The 20,701-nt window shown below is 34.2% G+C and overlaps 1 pseudogene; it reads right to left on the reverse strand.

The window, feature by feature from the left end:
* Window positions 1-19,003: 19,003 nt before the first annotated feature.
* Window positions 19,004-19,557, reverse strand: LOC127074905 (berberine bridge enzyme-like 8; annotated as a pseudogene).
* Between the last annotated feature and the right edge of the window lie 1,144 nt (window positions 19,558-20,701).

Raw genomic sequence — 20,701 nt, forward strand, 5'->3', positions numbered from 1 at the left:
CTGAAGATGACAAAATCAAACAAGGGACCCTCTATCAGAATTCAGAAGGATCATCCCAAAGATCTTATCATAGGAGATCCAGATAAAGGAGTCACTACTAGATCAAGGGAAGTGATCTCACATGGCTGCTTGTGTCAAAGATTGAACTAGAAATATCAAGGAAGCCTTGACTGATGAGTTTTGGATCAATGCCATGTAAGAGGAATTAGGCCAATTCAAGAGGAATGAAGTATGGGAATTGGTCCTAGACCTGAAGGAGTAAATGTCATAGGTACAAAGTGGGTATATAAGAATAAATCTGATGAACAAGGAGTTGTTACTAAAAATAAATCTAGATTAGTAGCTCAAGGATATACTCAAGTTGAAGGAGTAGACTTTGATAAAACATTTGCTCTTGTAGCTCGCCTTGAGTCCATTAGATTATTGCTTGGAGTGGCATGTATTCTGAAATTCAAACTGTTTCAAATGGATGTAAAAAGTGCCTTCCTGAATGGCTACTTAAATGAAGAAGTATATGTGGAACAGCCTAAAGGATTCACATATCCAAATCTTCCACAACATGTTGTAAGACCCCAATTTTGGCCCTAAGACCCCTCATGGCATCACACATTACATTTGCAAAGCCTCAAGGATCATAAGCATCTTGGTTTCCCTTGCCTTTGGATGGGACCTCTTGTGAGTGGTTTGAGATCACCAAGCATGCTTGAATTGAATATTATTGCTTTTCTCATTTCATTCATTAACCAGAAGCACAAAATATGTCACTAACATCTTTTGTTTGTAGCTTGAGCAATCACAGGGTCAAAAGCTTCTAGGAGATCCTTTGTGCAATAGGAAGATGAAAGCAAGAATGGCAATGGTTCCCAAAGCTATCATCCATCAAATATGCCTCCCTAGTATCTCAATTCATCATTTTGATCAAATCAAGTCAAAGGGTTTGAGGTTTGTGTCCCAAGGAAACCCTAATTCATCTGTGTACCAAGTGTGCCTTGCTCATGAAGCAACCTCAGCCCATGGTCAAATACAATCAAGGGAAGTTCTTTAATTAATCATTTCATGCATATTTGAACTTATTTGAGTATCCTCAATCATCAATTCATCAAGATATGAGTTGTAGACTTGAGAAGTTGATCAGTCAATTCATCTGACTATTTTGAAATGCACTGAGACCTAACTTTTTAGGTGTTGGTTAAATGGAGATGGTACCAAGAGAAAAAATGTTCTTAAGGACAATATGAACAACTTTAATGTTAATCAAAATTGGATTTTAAGCTTGGAAGATCATCATCCATTCCAATACATTATAGGTCATTTTGACTGAAACCCTAATTTTGGGTCAACTTCCCAAGAACATAACTCATTCATTTTTTATGATTTTGAGGTGGAACCAAATTAATTGGAAATATTGTTGTGTCTACTTCAAAAGTTATGTTGAAAAAAATTTCAAAATATCAAAATAAATACATGTGATAATGCAAAACATTATAGGTCACTTTGGGCCAAATGCATTGAAATGGAAAAAAGTCCAACTTCAAGTGCCCATAACTTCTTCGTAAAAAACCCAAATGATGAAAAATTTAAGTCTAAATTGATTTTCTTGAAAAGATCTACAACGTTCATGTTGAAGGTTTTATCATTTGGAGCTTGCATCATTGAGACAGAAGGGCTTGAACATTGGCCAAATTTGGAAACTTCACTTTTGCATGTTTTGCACCTTACACTTTAAACTCAAAATTCACTAATTTCCAAGGCCCAATTGAAATTTTGATCAACATATCATTTGTTCCTTATGCAACAAGCTTTCTAACCATTACTCATGAGGTAGCATTTGGAGTTTGGAAGCACCATTTTCGAAGGCATGAAGGTTTAATGCATTTTGTGAAATTCAATTCAAATTGCCATGCATGAGCTGTTTTCACTTCTTGCACACGACCATTTGCAAATCATATGAGCTCAGCAGGTCATTCCAATCTTCATTGGGCCTTCCACATGATCACACAAGCCCATGCAAGGAGAAATCCATTTGCCATGCACACGAGTAAACTCACTTGCTCAGCCATTTTCAGCTATAAATACATGTGCTATGCTTCATAATGAACCAACCTAAGGGCGCCTGAAATGTTGCAAGAGTGAATTCCCAACCATACCAAAGGAACTAAATCCATTTTCTTCAAAAATTCAGATCTGAAATTCAATTGAATTTGGTTGAATCTTCAGATCTAAAGTTCCTAAACCTTCATCATTTGATCCATAGAAGTTCTGTTTTGCAAAAGGAACCAAGGAAAGAGACTCAAATCTTTATAATCCAAAGGTGTGGATCGACTGGTTTTGGCTTCGAATCTCTTTGTTCTTTGATCTATTGGCCTTGATATTGTGTGTCTGAAGTCCTCTCTATAGAGGCATCATTGTTGTATGTAATTTGTGAAATCGAGCAAGTTCATGATGAACACCATCAAGCTTCCATCTCTGATTTCTCCCTTAATAGGAATCTAGAGTGGAAGTGAGTGGTATAGAAGTGATGTACATCACTTCACCTTTCGAACGGTGCCTAGATCGTCCATTTTAATGAGCATTTGCATCTCTGTATTTTTGAGCTTCGTCGGAGCTCACCGGAGAAGACGGTGGCGTTGACCACCGTCTCATTGACAGATTGAATGTGAGCCTTTGGATGCAATTCCCAGATCTAATCTCCACCCTCTAATGATATGACTTATTTTAATTCAGTGTGTGGTTGCATTGACTGAGGACTTTGGTGCGCGCGCGTGCCATGACCATTAGATCCTCCACGTCAATTAATGAAATCCCATCCAACGCTTCTCCTTTTTTCGTTTTTTTTATTTTCTGATTTTTATTTTCTTTATTTCTTTTAATTCCATTTTATTTCTAAAATTCATATCTCTCTCATTTTAATTCCAAAAAATATGGGATCAATTGCATTATTTTTCTTTTTAATTCTAGTTTCTAAAAATGATTTTTAATCTTTTTATTTTATCATTGGTATTTTTTGTGAATTTTCTCTTTTCTGGTTATTTTTAATTCATTTTAAATAGTTTTTGATATTCAAAAAATACAAAAATATTTTCTTAACCTATTTGAATGATGATGGATCTATGAAAAATATTCTCATCCATTATTAATTGATTTGAGATTTATTTGAGATTTTAGTTCAATTAGGTTATTTTTATTCATTTTTAATTGATTAAAAATAGTTTCTGACTTTTAAAAATGCTGAAATTTTTTGTCAAACTTTGTTTGACCATGTTGAACTTGGGATAATTCACTTGGACTTTTAAAAGTTGATTTGAAGTGAATTTGAAGTTTGACCTTTCTTTAATATCTTAATTCAAGTTTATTTTCAAATATTAAAAATGCTAAAAATATTTTTGTTCATTCTTGACTTCCAATCTTCATCTCATTTCTGATTTTGAAAGTTTGACCTTGATCTTCCCTATCTTTGGTCAACATTTATGGATTGGTACATTCCATTTTACTTAATGCACTTTATGTTCTTCATTTTCATTATCCATCTTCGTCTTCTTCTTCTTCTTTTCTTTTTGATCAATGAGTTAAAGATTGATAAGTTAGCATTGATTAGGGAGGTTTAATCTTCCTTGATTCAAATCTAATTCATCTTGATCAATTGATCAAGTGAATGGCTTTGCATTAAGGATAGATTGCTTCCTAAATCATGCAAAGGACTTAAACCAATACAAGATCATTTCTCTTTCTTTTTGGCATGGCAAGTTGTTGGAACTTGGTTCACTAATCAAGACTTCTAACTTGTGTTTGTTGCCTACATTATTATTGACCGACCTCAGATAGTTGTGACTTCTACATAAGTCCAATTACGATTGCTTAACATTGCGCTAAATTTGCCTTATGGCACACTAACTACTAACACTAACCATTAACTATTAACATTTACTTTTGCTCTTTACTTTTTGCTCTTTACTTTTATGCAATTACTATTCTTGTACATATTATTCATTTGCTTTTCCCCCTTTGCTCACTTGAGCACATGTTTATGTTAATGCAATTTGCCTTTTGCTCACTTGAGCACATAATTGTGTATATATTATTGTGCTTGTGTTTTGTTTTGATTGTTGTGGACCAAAATGCAAAGAAATGGACAAATGGACTTAGTTTCTAGGACTTTTCCCTATGCAAATTGGAGTAAAAGGATCTTAATGTGAAGATGGATTAGAAGGACCAAACCTCTAAACTCACTCTTGTCCATTCTTGATTTGTTTCATAAAACTTTTGATGTGTGCGCTCTTGTGCTAGGGAATCCTATGAGAGCTCAAAATTGAAGAATCATTGCCATGTTCATCCCAAGTGAAGGATACAAGATGCATTGAGGATCTCTTAAGAGACTTTGTTTGATTGTTGCTTGAGCTCACTATTATTTTGCTTGCATATTCCAAAGGATGGGAGCTATTTGGATCACCAATATGATCTCAAGAGAGGAACTCCATTTGTGGTCTTGTTCTCTTATCCCTCACCTCTTGTATGTTTAGGATTTAGTCATTCTTCTTCCCTCCATTCTAACCCAAGCCAAAACTTTTTGTGCAAACATTTAACACTTCTTTTAAACATTAGAAACCTAAGCCTTATGCTTTTGATTTTCAAACTTTCTTTTTATAACACTTATTTGAATTGAACTTGTAAATCAACTTTGACCATACTTTGTAAATACTTTTCATTGGTAAATACCACTCATTCAAATATTTTTTTTTGTGGTTTCAATGGCCACTCTCTTAATCAAAACTTTTCATAACCTTTAGCTATTAGGTTTGAGTTATCCTTGAGGTAGATGTAATACTCACCTATATCCTTAGTGGTGGACAATGAGTCTTCCATGCTTATTATAGGGTTAACCCCCTCACTAGCATGTTGAAGCTATCCTCACATGGTGGATTTGGGTTTTAGGTTGAGTTTTCTCCCTTGGATAACAAAAGACCTTAAGGCTTTTGGACCAATCAATTCACCAACTCATTTTGAGGTTTTTACCCGAACTACGAGGTTTTGATCCTAATCTTTTTTAAGATGGTACGTAGGCAATGGGTTATCCATCCAAACACAAAATATAAATAAACTTGTATATTCTCTTCTCATCTCTTCAATCATGTTTGCACAAACAAATTTTCACAAAATACCAACCTTACAACAAATGTGAAAAGGGCTCCCTAGGAGTACCTAGGATGTTTTGGGTGCTTAAAACCTTCCCATTGCATAACCAACCCCCTTACCCAGATCTCTGACAAGTTTACTAGTTTTTGATTTGATAAAACTTTTAGGTTTTTGTTCGCTTTCTAACCATTCTTTGGATAAATAGAAGTGCGGTGGCGACTCGACTTGTATGGTTTACTTTTGATTTAGTCAATAAATCTAAAGGTAACGAATACCCCACTACACATGTGTATAGATTGAAGAAAACCCTCTATGGGTTGAAGCAAGCTCCCATGGCTGGTATGAGAGACTCACAGTGTTCCTCACTGACAATGGATACAGGAAATGAGGTATTAACAAAACTCTGTTTGTGAAGAATGAAGGAGGAAAGCTCATGGTGGCACAAATATATGTAGATGACATTGTATTTGGTGGGATGTCAGAACAGATGGTTGAACATTTTGTTAGACAAATGCAATCTGAGTTTGAGATGAGCCTTGTTAGAGAACTGACCTACTTTCTTGAGCTACAAGTCAAATAGATGGAAGACTCTATCTTTCTATCTCAAAGCAAGTATGCCAAGAACATTGTGAAGAAGTTTGGAATGGAAAATGCAAGCCATAAAAGGACACCTGCTCCTACTCATGTGAAAATCTCCAAAGATGAAAATGGTGTCAGTGTAGATCAGAGTCTATACAGAAGCATGATAGGTAGTCTGCTATATCTCACAGCAAGTAGACCTGACATTGCATTTGTTGTAGGTGTTGTGCTAGGTATCAAGCTGAACCAAAAGTCAGTCACATAAACCAAGTTAAGAGAATACTGAAATATGTCAATGGCACCAGTGACTATGGAATGTTGTATACTCATGGATCTGGATCCATGCTGACTGGTTACTGTGATGCTGACTGGGCTGGAAGTGTTGATGATAGGAAAAGCACATCTGGAGGATGCTTCTTTTTGGGGGAACAATCTGATTTCATGGTTCAGCAAGAAACAAAATTGTGTATCTCTATCCACTGCTGAAGCTGAATACATAGCAGCTGGGAGTAGCTGTTCTCAACTGGTCTGGATGAAGCAAATGTTGTCTAAATACAATGTCACACAAGAAGTCATGACATTATACTGTGATAACCTGAGTGCCATAAATATTTCCAAAATCCTATTCAACATAGCAGGACAAAGCACATTGACATTCGTCATCACTTCATTAGAGAACTTGTAGAAGAAAAGATCATACTCTGGAGCATGTCACTACTGAAAAGCAATTAGCAGACATTTTCACTAAAGCTTTGGATGCCAATCAATTTGAATGCTTAAGGGGGAAGCTGGGGATCTGTGTTCATGAGAACCTATAGCAAGCAAAGGAGTTTGGGTTTGTTCATCCCAGAGGATATTTCTGACTGGGTGAAGTGTGCTGTGACAAAGACTGGTCTAGTGTGGCTGAAGATGTGTTGCTGATGTTGGTTGTTGAAGTTTTTACTGTTAATTTGTGGCAGTCCTCATTGATGTCTGTTTGTATATTTTGGGCTCTTAATGAGTTCCTTGGATTTGTTCATTATCCCAGCTATCACAACTGTGTATAATGATGGTTTGTACTGCTTAACTATTATGTTTTAACATGTTTAATGTTATAACATTTGTGCTGACATTCTCTGCTAGGCTGATTGACATTTATTTTGTCTAATTGGTCACCTTTGGTCAATTTTGACTAAAAGGGGGAGAAGTGTTAATGAGGAATGTGGAAGCAGTTGTGGAGTTGTAAGATGGAAGGATAACTATTATTGAAGGAAGTGCACAGGTGTTAAAACAGAATGTTGTTCTGTTTACAGATGTCAAAGAGGATGTTTGATATGGTGCACAGGTGTTGATGTTGAAGCAGATGTCAGAATGACATTCTGGCTGGTACAGGTGTTGGAGTTACAGTAGCTGTTATTTGATGTATGCACAGATTTAGGGGGAGAAGGAGTACCCTGGTACGGAGTACCCTGGTGCATTTGTGTGTCTTACTAGTTGCATCCATAACTAGTAATTCTGTTTTTGATGCACAGATTTAGGGGGAGGAGAAGTACCCTTGTGCATGTGTGTATTACTAGTAACTATAAGCTAGTAATTGTGTTGCTTCTGCTGCTGTTTAAACTACTGTTATGGTTTAACTGCTGATAGTTTACCTTGTGAACAAAAAGGACAGATATATGTTTTAGCCAAAATTTTCCAAAGGGGGAGTTTGTTGATTCTAAGTGTTGGCAGCAGCAGTTTGGTAAAATAAAGAGTGTTCACAAGATGTTATGTGTGACGTCTTAACATGAGATATCCTATGTACCTGGTGGAGTTCAAGAACATGTTCATACAGGATTGTTTCAGAATGCCACATATAATGCCATGGCTTATGATATTGGATGTACCTGCTGTAGCTCAAATGAAAGACATGTTCATGCAGGATTGTTTCAGATGACATACACAAGATCATGGCATCTGATATGGTTGTACCTACTGGAAGTTATAAAAGGAATTATTGGATTATGCAGGATTTTTCCAGGATGTCAGAGCCGATGTCATGACATTCTGTACACGGAACATTTAGTGAGAATGTCTGGTGTTTTGTGATTGCACAATTAATGGCAATCTATGTATGATTGCAGATCTGATTAGCTGACGCATTCAATCATGGATTACAACCTGATTTACTTATTTTCCAAGGAGATCTAACCAGCTGTTATAAAAAGAGATTGATTGGAAAATAGATTTAGGGTTTTTAAGATGTCCAAGCCCAACTGAAAGCTTCTATAAAAAGGGACTTAGAAAACCTGTTTAGACACACAACCAATACTGAGCGAAATATAGAGAGAGAGCTAGGGTTTGTGTCTGTTTAGTCGTAAGACTTGTAAGCCATTCAAGTCATCTTTTGATGATTGAATTGGACTGATTTTTGGTTGTAATTTGTCACTTTAAAGCTGTTAAGCAAGAGTGTGTGTCTACTTGATCAAAGCTGTTAAGCAAGATCAAGTGTGTGTCTTCTTGATCAAAGTTGTGAAGCAAGATCAGAGTGTGTGTCTTCTTGATTGAAACTGTGAAGTAAAATCAAGAGTGTGTTATTGAAAAGTGTTTTCTTTTCTCAAGGGATTGTTGTTTAAGATCACAGGTGTGATTGTAGGGAAGTGAGTGGGTTCTCATATCTAAGAGTGCTTAGGTAGAAATTTCACGGGTAAAGATTAGGTGAGAAAGACTATAACTTGTTGAAGTGTACGGAGAGTCTTTAAACTGATTCTATTTTAGTGAATTTCCTTCCTGGCTTGGTAGCCCCCAGATGTAGGTGAGTTGGACCGAACTGGGTTAACAATTGCTTGTGTATCTTGCATTACTATTCTCTATCTTTATTCTGTTTGCATTACTCAAATATTAGTGTCGTGACATTACCTTCGAAATCTCATATCTGATACCAGAATTTCATTGAGTAATGGCAGCATTACAATGCTCCATTTCAAACTTCTCCAATATCTCATGAGCATGCCCTCTTTGGTGCATGAGTAGTCCCTTTTGGACTTGTGGAAGTCAATACCAAGGAAGTATGTTATGAGGCCAAGGTCGTTCATCTCAAACTATTTCATAAGTTCACCCTTGAACATACAAATACACCTTCCATTGCATCCCGTTATTAAGAAGTCATCTACATATAGACAAAGGATAATCACTTATTCACTCGTATTCATTTTCACATACACTTCATGCTCTGATACACACTTCTTGAAGCCACATCCTTTAGAAAACCATCCATTCTTTTTTTCCAAGCTCTTGGAGCTTGCTTCAAACAATAATGTAATGCCTTCTTCAACTTGTAGAACTTCAACTCTTGGTTTCTCACAACAAAACTAGTGGATTCTCCTACGTATACCTCCTCTTCAAACGGTCCATTAAAAAACAAATATTTGACGTCCATTTGCTAGATGGGCCAATTGTGGTTATTTGCAATACCAACAACAAGCATAATGGTTTCAATTCTAGCAACCGGTGCAAATACCTCTTCAAAGTTTATGTCTTCTCTTTGTAAAAATCCTTTAACCACCAATCAAGCCTTATGCTTAATTATCTCACCCTTGGGATTTTCCTTCACCCATTTCACACCAATTGACTTATTTCCATCCAGTAAACCAACCAACTCCCAAGTATTGTTCTTATCAATGGATTCTAGCTTCTCGTTCATAGCACAAATCCACTTTGGATCACTTAAAAAATCTTCTGTAATAACGGGTTCGGGTTCGGCCATAAGTGAAAAATGGACGAAATCACCATCATCATTGACTTCGTTGTCTCATAATAACTCACAATATTAGAGTATTTGAGGCAAACCTCTTTTCCTTGTTGATCTTCTAACATCTCCTTCATTTCAGGCTTCGACGACGGGTTTTTATGCACTTCCTGTTTTAGCAGAATCTAGAATTTTGAAGTTATAACGATTACAACTTTCTGGTAACTGTTTAGAGATTGCATGTAACCGGTTAACGACTGCTTGTAACCGGTTAATAACTGTTCCACTTGCTTCAATTCATCGACCATAATGTCTGGACTAATCATGATCCTCCTATTTTCAATAGTAAATAGTTTGTAGCCACTGGTAGAGTGATGCCCTACAAGTATCATTACTTCTCTCTTATCATCAAGCTTCTTTCTAAGCTATCCCAGAACATGTCGGTATACAATGGAACAAAGACTCTCAAATGGTTCAAATTCAGTTTGAATCTCGACCATGCTTCCTCCGGTGTTACTTTCTCAAGCTTCTTTGTGGGATACTTATTCAACAAATAGGCAGCTGTGAATACCGCTTTTCCTCATAACTCTTTCCGCAAGTTCTTCCCCTTTAATATGCTTCTAACCATGTTCATAATCGATTGATTCTTCCTTTTGGCTACACCATTTTCTATGGTGTATAGGGTGGTACTATCTCATGTACAATTCCTTCTTGATCACAAAACCTCTCAAAGTCTTTTGAGACATATTCGCCTTCACCATCCATTTTGAGCACTTTGAGCTTGTGAACAATTTGCCTCTCAAACATGGACTTAAACTTTTTGAACACTTCACATACCTCACCTTTTCTATTGATTAGGTATGTCCATAGCTTTCTACTATGATCGTCGATAAACGTGACAAAGTACCTATTGCCACCCATGGAATCTACTTGCATCAGTCAACACACATCCGAATACACCACCTCAACGTGATTCTTTGTTCTACAACCTGCATCCTTGTTGAATTTACCCTTATGTTGCTTCACTTGCACACATTCTTCACAAATTTCAGCTGGTATGTTGATCGATGGCAACCCCGTTACTATTTTGCAAGTCTTTGAGATCTTTAAAATTGAAATGCCCAAGACGATAGTTCCATATCCACTCTTCTCTAATTGCGACAGTAGCAAGACACATATTCTCCAAAACCTTTAGCTCAACCTTGAAGGTTTTATTCGCATCCATAGGTGCTTTAAGGATCAAAGCTCCCTTTGCATTCATAACCCACAACCTCTTGCTTTCCATGTGAATCTTGTAACCCTTCTCAAGTAATTGGCCAATACTTAGAAGGTTACATTTGATTCCTAGAATGTATGAGACATATTTGATCAAGGAATGTCCACCGTCCCTTCTCATGATCAAAACGTCACTGATCCCATAGGACGCTAAAGTGGTGTCATCAATGAACTTCACTTTGTTCTTCATGGCACATTTGATTTTAACAAACCAATCCTTCCTCCCCGTCATATGAATTGAACAACCTGAGTCCAAATACGATTCCTCGCTACACTAACTCCTTTCATACTCATCATGGGGTTTTCCTCTGCATGTAACCGGTTAAATGTATCATTCAATCGGTTATAACTTAATTTGTAGAATTCCTTGAATTGTTGTTGCTGCTGTTCCACAGCTTGCTGTTGTTGCATTCTCCTTTTGTGATCATGACCAATAGTGTATTCTCTTCATAAAACTCTTGTCTTATAAACTTGGCTTCATCCCCTTGAAGTTCCTTTATTCTCATTGCACTCTCTTGCAAAACAATCGAACCTTTGACACTTAAAGCACTGTTTATTGCTTTTGTCAAACCTCTTCTTTTCACCTTTACTTTGCCTTGACCATAATTTTTGTTGCAGTTGCTCTCGGCCCATTGACAAGTTGAATTCTTTAAATTTTTAGACTCTCTTCCACCAAAATTCTGAAAATTCCCTTTACTCTTGATGAGCCATTTTCCTTTTGATCTCTTGTTCTTCTCGTTGAGACGAGCTTGCAATGCAATCTCCGCATTTGGTTTATTGGAATTTCTCTCCTTCATCCTTTGCTCATGAGCCTCAAGATAGGTTTGCAGCTCCTCTTTGCTCTTGTTGCAATATCCTTCGATTCCTTAATCGCCACAACTATATTATTAAATCTTGGTGTTAAATAATGCAAGATTTTTATGACAACATACTGCTTCATAAAAGTTTCTTCGCATGCCTTTACTTGATTCACCGGCCGAGTGATTCTCGTTGTGAAATCGTTGATTGTCTCCTTTTTTCCCATTTGAATCAATTCAAGCTGATACTTGTAAGTTTGTAACCTCACCACCTTTACCTTGTCAACCCCTGCATAGGCCTTCTCTAAGATCTCTCACGCTGGCTTTGACGATTCACAATCACCAACTTTCCAAAAGTTGTCACCATCCATACATTGATGGATCAAAAACATCGCCTTGAAATCTTTCTTCTTTTCTTCCTTATGCGTTGCTTGTATGCATTCGTTGCACCCGCGAGAAGATGAGTAACCCCGTTCTTGATTACTTCAAAAACATATTGGTCACCAAATAACACCTTCATTTGCTTGCACCATTTTGGTAAGTCTTCGTATCAAGGATAGACCGGTTTACATGGATTCTTTTATTGGAAACAGAATTCATGTTGAACACTATGTGTTGTGGATCATAAATACACTCTTAATTCCAAATGTTGGAACTTTGAGCCACAAGATTGGTTAACGATGGTGGAGAGAAATTGGAATGTGGAGAGTGAAAGAGGAAAATGTGAGAGAAAGAGAGAGGGGGTGATAAGTGTTTACTGCATTAAGTTAGGATGATAATGCATCCTATACATTTATACAAAGGTTACAATATAATTGGGATACAAACAAACAAGTGAAATAATAGAAAAAGGAAAAACTTGGGCTCGTAACCGGTTACACCATTTGGTTAACCGATTATAACTAACAATGAATTAAATCTTATTCAGTGGTAACCGGTTAACGTCTGAGGTTAACCGGTTATGCCTTCAAAAACTTCATTTTTCTGCTACTTCAGAGGTGGTTATGGCTTTGCTATAACCGATTATAGCATTTGAATTACCACTATAACTTTCAACAACCTTTTCTCTCAATTGTGATCGTAAACTATGGAGATACTAGTTACGGGATAACTTTTCATATCGGTTGTGCACATATCCGATGTAAAATATTTTGTATTTTTAAAACATCTTTTTTCTGTGAGAAATGATATTCTTACGCTTATTTCTGACACCTACACCGTAGATTATATGGTTTTGTTATTTTTATCATGTTTAATAATTATTTTTCCTTCTTTCTGGCCCAAATAAAACATATTTAGTTTGTATTTTGGAGGGTACAAGAATTTTAGTGTCAAAATAACCGCTCTTTTTTCTACACAATACTATTCACCCATTTTATTCTATATATCTAGATTTTATAATCATATTCATAGAAAAGAAAATTTGTGTTAGTTTTAAAAATATAGCATGAAGATTAAATTAAGTAAGTTGAGAAAAGAATTCACAAACTTCGATACAAATAACAAACAAATATTTTACAATTAATTTTCAAAGGTTTTAAGAATTCGCGTGTGTTTATTAAAAAAGCGGACAGACGGGCACAGAGTGTCCGTCTGGATGCTAGTTAAAATAAACTACCACCAAAATTCCTATTATATTCTTTTATTTTAAAAAAATTATACTAGAAAATGGCATATTTGTAATTACCAAATGCTAAAAAATTGAAACTACCTCCTTCTGACACCACATTCATTTCTTTTTTACTTTTAACTTTCTCGCTCTTCATTTTCTTCTCGTAATTCAAATTTAAATTTATGTCACATTCCTTTTTCTCACACTTTCTCACTTTCATTTTAATTTTTCCTTTCTTTTTTTTTTCCTATTTTATTTTTTTACGTATAAATAACAAAAGTTGAACATCTTTTTAATTTAATGAAGGAAGAAGACTGAAAAATATTGAACTTTTAAAACATAAATTTTATCTAAAATAAAAACATAAATTTTATAATTATTATTATATAAAAAAATATTATAATTATATGATTATTGTTTGTTTATAATTAAGTAACTAGTTTAAAATTGACATGCCAATCTAAATACATTTTCTACTCTATTTCCATTTCACGGATCACTATAAGAACAATGTCTATTTTATTTTAATCAACAATTGTCTTTATTTGAGAGACAAATATTTTATTTTTAAACGTGACTTTTTTTCTCCATCTCACGGACGTCTTTTTTGTATATGATTATTTAACACAATTTAATTTATATGATCATGTTCATTTTATAATTAAGTAACACATTATAAATTGACATATGTATCTAAAAATATTTTATGTACACATCAAATTGAATATCACTCATAATGGTGCACATCACTAACTTTCTATTTTACGGGTCATTAATAGGATAATATCTATTTTATTTTAATCAACAATTACCTTTAATTGAGAGATGAATTCTTTATTTATAAATGTGAAAAAATTTCTTTTTTTTCTATAAATTCTTTTTTCATTTCAAATTTATTGAGAATGTATCAAATGTGAGTAGTGTGGGTAATAGTCTCACATTCGTTGGAAATATGAAGACTTTAGCATTTATAAGTGAAACATGGCTCCAAACTTTTGTTATATCACAAGTTTTCTTCCAATGCATATTCATATTTTCATCTTTTTTAATTTAGGCTTAAATGCACTTTTGGTCCACCGTGTTTGGGAGTTTTAAACAACTGGTCCCCATATTTTAAAACCTGTGATTTTGATCCCTTAAACTTAATTGTGTTTGGATTTGCATGATCCCCTATCCAATTTTGAATATGTGTCAATTCATTAATGACATGGCAGGTACTATTTGGATCCATGTCAGCATTTCCTAATATTTTAATTTCCAACTGGATATTTTAATGTAGGAAATATTAAAAAATATTTTGGAAATTAAAAAAACAATTTATAAATTGCTGAAATAGAAAATAAATGCATTGTGTTTCATTTTGTTCGTCTCCGTCATCGTTTTTCTGCAACCTCAGATTTCCTTCATTGTGTGCCTGCAAAAACGTTTATCTTCATTCTAGATCTAAACAAAATTGTTAAAAGTCCAGTTTGTCATTTCTGTTGATGATGTCGCAACAATCCAATTTCAGCCATGGAAGTAGATCTTCAAATCGTTCTAGGTACGTATGCAAGTATGGTTTGGATGCTCTGTTGATGACAACATGGACAAATGTTAACCCAGGTCGTCGTTTCTATGTATGTGGGATGTATAAGGTATGTATAAGGATCTCCATTGATGTTTACATATTCAATGTTAATGGTCTGGCATGTTGATGTTTACAACTTCATCTCCAATGATGCTTACAGATTCAAGATTTCAAGAAACGCAGTCACTTTGTTTGGTTGGATGAGGAGAGGAGAATCCTAGGGAAAAAGAGTTAATCTCTGCATTATTAAATAGCATAAATAAAGAGAAGGCGACAATTAAATCTTACAAAGGAAAAGAGGAAGAATTGAAGATAAAACTGAAGATGTTGAAGAAACTGTTGAAGATTAATTCGATGTTATGTTTGTTATGTTGTTTTCATTTGTTAGGACAACATTGATGAAATAGGTTGTAGGTTAATTAGGTTTTAGGTTATGTTCTTATGTGTGATATAATATTGTAATACAATTTGAATGAAAGTATTGGTTATGTTCTAATGTTGTCTTATACAATGGTTATGTTGTTATGTTGTTATGAGGATATGTTGTAATACAATTTGAATGAAAGTACTGGTTATGTTCTTAGGTTGTCATGATAATGTTATAATGTTATGAAGATATGTTGTCATGAAAGTACTGATAATGTTGTAATGTTATGAGGATAATGTTATGTTCTTATTATGTTATGTTATGAGGATATGTTGTCTGATATATTGAAAATATTGTCACTCTGATATATTAACTGATATAATTTGAACTCAAAATCCAACCAATATACTTAACATTGACCTTGTTTGAACATTAATATATGAACACCAAAATAAAACCCAAGACAATACTCAAGTCAAAATGAAACCACTTAAGTCATAAACTACTTAAGTCATACAATACAACCAAAATAAGTCATAAACTACTTAAGTCATAATGAAACTATTCTTGAGTAGGTTGAGGAGCTTGTGAACTTTGAGCAATTTCAGTTTTCTTTTCTTTGTACTTTTTGTTCCCTTTCTACCTTTCACTTTCTTAGTCTTCTTTGACTTATTACCACCCTTTAGAATTCCTCTTCAACTTCCTTTTTGCCTTTACAGCTCCTATTATCATGTCTCATATCACCATATTTTGCACATGTGACAGTTGAAAATCTCTTTGGTAGTATGTGGGGATTTCTAGGTTAATCATCCATCTTGTTCCTCTGTTTTTTTTGCATGTTGTGGCTCTCCTTATCACTAGTGGTGCCATTGTCTTCAGATCATATATAGGCCACAATTATGGTCCATTTGTTGGATACACAATGTTTGAGTAAGTCTCCATAAATGTAGATTTCCTAAGCAAAACAGACCAAGTATACAAAAAGAAAACAAAATAAGTATACATAAATAAAACAGACCTATATCATGCAGCAACATAATCCTCATGATGTTTCTTGATGTTCCATATGCAGGCAATTACATGACAGCAAGGTATATCAGACAAGTCCCACTTTCTGCATGAGCAAGCTTCCTTTTTAAGATCAACACAATAAGTTTCAATATCATTGGTGACACCAAATATTGATAAGTCATTATCACCATGCCAAGTGGGACTCCACCCTTGTGCTGTTTTTTATTCTTCTCAATAACCAGCTGAATTTTAGGATATATGGATCTAGTGTAGCCATGTAGCAACTCCTTATGACTTGTCATCCTCTTGGTGATGTAATGCTTGATGTCTTCCAATAGAGTGATAATAGGCTTCTCCATATGCTCCAATATTTCTCTATTGAATACTTCGCACATGTTGTTCACTTGTAAGTCACACTTTGAATATGTTCTGAAGTGTGATATGCTTTAATGGCAAGCAAGGACATCTAAATATATTTCCATACAAGGACAACAATACATACCTTATGCAGTATTTGACCCTTTCATTCCTCTCCTTTTCACTTCCAGAGTTCTTCATCTTCGTAAAAACTCACCTCTGAAACACAAGTTCACGAATTTCGGCCTGTACATAACGCACACTTGAACGATGGAGGTGATTGGGAGATTAGGGGTTGCCAAAAGGGGATTAGGGTTTCAATTTCTGAAGAACGAACAAAGTGCATGGAAGAATTTCAATTTCAGCAATTTATAAATTGTTTTTTAATATTTTCTACATTAAATATTCAGGTGGGAATTAAAATATTATGAAATACTGACATGGGTCCAAATAATACCTGCCATGTCATTAATGAATTGACACATAATCAAAATTGGATAGGAGACCATACAAATTCAAAGGCAATCAAATTTAAGAGACCAAAATCATATATTTATAATAGGGGGACTTAAAACGTCCAAATTAGAGGGACCAAAAATGCACTTAAGCCTTTAATTTATAAGACTGGTTAAATATGGTGACGAGAGAAAAACGGTTCTTGCAAGTTAGATGAATTTTAGAGTGCAAGAGGTAAGTCCTATTTTGAAACATGGACGACAATTTCAACTTAAATTTGGTTCAAAAATTTTCAAATTTGCTGAAGATTCCCAAATCCTCTCCCCTTTATCTTGAAAACGCTAAATTGGATATTCTAAATGTTTTCATGTTTGAGTAACTAATCCGGCACTAAAAAGTGATATTAATGGATGAAAAACGCTATAAATAAATAACAAAGCACGTTATTACTCAACTATATATCACACACTGGAATTCTGGGAACGGTTTTAGATTTTCACAAACAAAGTTAATGAGAGAAACATATTAAAATAATGAGCCAGTAGAAATAGAAAAAGAAAAAAATGAGGGATCTAATTTGTGTAAGTTTTATTTGAACTTGACTATTAATTTGACCTGCTTCAAACTTTTTCGTAAATCTTTGAATTCCAATATAAGTTTTTCGTGAAGGATCGTGATCTATAAATGTTGGCCCGAAAAAACGGACGCTAAAAATACTTAGAAATTATAGATAAATATTATTTCATTATTTCTATTCATAAACAACAAAAAATAGTTATCTTGAAGAATTTGACAAAACAATTGCAACAATGTTCAACAACTATCTAATAAATATGTCTAAATTATATTAAATGCTATTTCTATTCATTTCTAATTTTAATAATTGATTTTTATATTTATATTAACAATTTAAAAATTTATTGAGAATTCAAAAAATTTACAATAAATTAATGTTTCAGATGTTATTTTCGATGTTAGAGATGATGATTTAAGTTGCTTTAATCCTTAATGATTGAGTTTGAGTTGGTGCAGAAAAAAATTAAGAGAGTTTAAAGAAAGGTTTTGAGGAAAATGAGAAATGAGGAAGAAGAAGGGTCCAACGCGATTTAACCTCCAAAAAATTCTGGAGATATATCTTCAAAAAAAATTTAACGTTAACTAACATTTGGATGCGTCCGAAGGTGCATTTCCGGAATCTAAAGACATTTATGTATTTTTGTATGGTGCTTAAGAAATATATGAGATGAATTAAAAAATTCTCTAATATGTTGGACTAAATAGGAAACAGAACAAACAGCACAAAGCCGAACTTCCAATAATTCCTCTCCGTTTAAGAGGTTGAAAATTATATCATCACAATGTTGGCACAAAATCGTTTTATAATACCAATGAACCATTAATGTTATTTTTCCTATTATACCCTTAAATATTTATTATTCTCTCTCCTTTCAACTATGTCAGTTTGTCTTTCCAATACCATTAATAAAGGATAATTTTGTAAAACCCTTCATAATTTATTTTTTTCATACCATAATTATTATATTTCTTAATACGTGTTAAAAGTAAAAAAAACGAACGGAGTATATCAAACTATTCAACATAATATGATTAGACAAAAATCACTTCTTGAAATGTACCACTAACCTACTGCAACACTAATATTTCTTTTTACCACATCTTTAAAGGATGAAATGGTAGTCAATATGACACAAACGGAATTATGGGATTGCCACTTCGCACGTGTGTAAGCAATATGACACAAACGGAATTATTCAAAGCACGTTAATTACAAAGCTGATCAAGCTCTGAATACTTAAGTCTTTGCCTCCATTTAATGTGTTTATAAGTTGACTTCCAAAATTAATTAGATTAATAGACACGATATTAATATTTATTCTTCTAATGAGGTTTAATCAATCTCGTTATAAGCAATAGATGGTTCTAATGCTAAGCTTTAATATCATATTAATTTTTTAAATTTTTATATTGTGCGTAACTCATCGTAACACGCTTAACTCATATGAACATCATATTGTAAGATAAAAACTATCTTTATTTAAAAATATATAGTGCGTAACTCATCGTAACCGCTTATCAAGAAAATCATATTGTAGATAAAAACATCTTTATTATTATAATATATATGTTGATGTAACCGATCATCCATAGTGAAACTCTTAATTATGTTGAAACAATAGGCTCTCAATCAAGCATAAAAGATATATCTAGTTTGGTGTAAGAAAACAATTAACAAGAAATTAATAACTAACCATCATTCCAATTCTTCCTGTAAGGCAAAGTAGGGACACTTTGTTCATTCCTAAAGAAATTATGAGGATCAACCTTAGTCTTAATTTCCACCAATCTATTAAAATTATCCTTAAAATATTCAACTCCATAAGCTTTCCCTTCAATGTAACTATTCTTACCATTATGATTAATTCCCAAATCAAGATCCTTATAATTAAGAAAAGCCTCTCTTGGATTCTTGGACACAAAAGGTGTCATATATTTGTGAAGTTTTCTAGTCAAATTATGTAATGCTCAGCAAGATCTTTCCCTGCCTTGTTCCAATTTGCATGATATTGAACCTTCCACAAATTTCCAGCTCTATGAGGGAAAGGTGTTTGTTGATGAAATCTCAGCCATTTTTCCACCATAAGGATTGAAATACAATATTGCATCTTCCAAATCAATCATCTTCTTCCAATGCAATCACTTTCCTTTAAACCCAATTCAGGAAACTTTTGATTCATTAGTGAAACAAGAGTTTTTGAATCACCAAGAAATAAAGATATAAAAGTAGCCCTAATAGTCTTTGCACCATTTTGTGTACCATTTACAACATCAATTATAACAATTATAAGCCTAATGAATATGTTATTATCAATAGTTCGTGCCACATGTTGCCAATTATAAACTATGTCACTTGCATTTTCATCCAAAGTTTTTCTAATTTGAAAAAGAGTTACTATCCTAGGAATTTTTACTAACTTTATTTTATAAGAGAGAACAACACCAAAGCTAGCTCCACCACGACCTCTAATAGCCCAAAAAAGATCTTCACCCATTAGTTTTCTATCTAATAGCTTACCATTAACATCAATGATTTGTGCATCAATAATCTTTTCAGTGGAAAGACCAAATTTTCTCATCATATTACCATATCCACACACACACACACACACACACACACACACACACACAGAGAGAGAGAGAGAGATGAGAGAGAGAGAGAGAGGAGAGAGAGAGAAGAGGAGAGAGAGAGAGAGGAGAGAGAGAGAGAGAGAGAGAGGAGAGAGAGAGAGAGAGAGAGAGAGAGAGAGAGAGAGCATTAACCTAGGATGAGAATGCATCTCATACATTTATGTAAAGGTTACAATATAATTGGGATCCAAAACAAACAAGTGAAATAACAGAAAACGGAAAACCTCGGGCTCATAACCGGTTACAACATTTGATTAGCCGATACAACTGACATGAATTAAATATCATTCAGTGGTAACGGGTTAATGCCTGAGGTTAACTGGTTACACCTTCGAAAGCTTCACTTTTCTGCTACTTCAGAGATGATTTTGGGTTTGTTGTAATCGGTTACACACCCGTATTAACCGATTACAACATTTGAATTACCACTATAACTTTCTACACACCACCTTAATTCAAGTGCTCCAAGTCTTCCACACTCACGTTCATCTTCAACCTCTTAAACACATCATTTGTGACTCCCTTAGAGAACTCATGACTAATACCTTCAAAAGAACAAAATTCAGAGAGTTTTGCATTTTCAAATTCCTTCCCATGGTCACTTCTAATTGCATATGAAGAAGTTCTAAAACTTTGG

Source organism: Lathyrus oleraceus, chromosome 1, assembly GCF_024323335.1.
Source record: "Lathyrus oleraceus cultivar Zhongwan6 chromosome 1, CAAS_Psat_ZW6_1.0, whole genome shotgun sequence".
NCBI lineage: Eukaryota > Viridiplantae > Streptophyta > Magnoliopsida > Fabales > Fabaceae > Lathyrus > Lathyrus oleraceus.